This window comes from Arachis ipaensis, chromosome B10 (assembly GCF_000816755.2).
Source record: "Arachis ipaensis cultivar K30076 chromosome B10, Araip1.1, whole genome shotgun sequence".
NCBI classification, from domain to species: Eukaryota; Viridiplantae; Streptophyta; class Magnoliopsida; order Fabales; family Fabaceae; genus Arachis; species Arachis ipaensis.
The window spans coordinates 88,175,476-88,177,195 of NC_029794.2; positions in this window are offsets into that span (position 1 = coordinate 88,175,476).

Genomic DNA, 1,720 nt, shown 5'->3' on the forward strand with positions numbered 1-1,720 from the left:
TATTATTTTGAGTTATAATTCACAAAATAAATTTTTTAAATAAGTTCATAGACTGCCATTTTGTGGGACTTTTAAATAAATCAGACTTAAACTTAAAAAAAAAAGGTTAAATTTAAACCATCTATTTACAATATATCCACACCATTTCCATCCATGCACACGTTGGAAGCTTCCCATCAACCATTCTTAGAAAAAAGCAAGATGCATCTCTATCTTTTCTCCTTTTTGGTTACTGCTAATATTGTTCTATTCTCATCTTGTAAAATTCTGTTTGCCCTTCGCTCTTTTTTCGGTGGAGACATATATACTCACCACTAGCTACAGATAAGTCATTCATTTCAAGCTTTCAGTAAAGAAATCAACTAAATTCGTTGTGTAAAAGTTAAACATAATCATCTTGAACATGAAACTTACTCCAAAAATATCAACTTTGCTAAATTAGGTAGTTCCGTAGCTGAGATAAATGGTCAATTAGATACGTCAAACGCTATATTATTCTATATAAAAAAGTATAATGACTATCATTTTTATTAAAATTTGGTCAGTATTTAATCAGTAAAAAAATAAATAATCTCACACTATTAAATGTAATATCACACTATTAAAAATACTAATACTCTTCTTTTATATATATATCAGATCGGTTAAAATTAAATTTAAAATTTCACTCATAAATCGTTTTTATTTGTCTGAAGAATAAAGTATTTTTTACAATTTAAAAATTCTTAATCCATCATCAATTATCCAAATAACTGGTCTAATAGTCAAAGATCAATTAAATATTTTTAAATTGTAAAAAGATATTTTATCTTTTGGATAAATAGTCTGTAAATAACATATTTTATTTTTAATTTTTAGTTAATGAACGGAAAATATTCAAATAATCGATAATCAATAACTATCTATCAAATTTAGGGAAAGTTACTAAAATAAAATATTTGGGTTTTAAATTTAACGAAATACAACTTTTGCAAATTGTATACGAAAATATAACTTTTCACTAAACTATGTAAACTGCGAGAAGGGTCTTACCGTTTCAAAATAAACATAAACTGCTAATGAGATTTTGCGGATTACGTTGAGGAGCAAATTGGCCAAAAACCGTTGTAAGGGTCTCGCGATTTCTGTTTACAATGGAAACATGCATAAACTGCGACAGGGTCAGCGGTTTATGCTCAGGGTCCTAATCTCATCAATTCATCACCAAGTCCATGGAAAAACTGATAAGGAAAGGCGGCCGCTGCCAGAGGTTAAAAAATATAGTCCCCAAATGGCTGGATATAGTGAGGAGTAACAGTGTACTGAGAAGGAGACCATGAGTTCACCGATTCCAGCATGTGGTATTCATTACCAGCCTGAAAATTATTGCTGTCATTGATGGTGTTTGCAGAAGCACCATGTGTGTAAGGGTAGCCAGCATATTCAACCATAATTATCTTTCTAGCATCTTTTAACGTTGTATCTTTTCACCTTAGCATTTTCTATCTTTGCTTAGCAAGCATTTAGGACTCCTTCGATATCGTGCTCAATAACTCTCTTTTATTAATATGAAATTTTTTAATTTTATTATTGGAGAAATTAATTTCGATTTTTCATAAAATATAGGTGATTTTACTATATTGTATTGACAAATAAACTGTTTTGATTCAATACTATAGTTTAAAGACTCATTATATAAATTTAAAGTTAAAATTTGGTTACCTATATTGGTAGAATATAG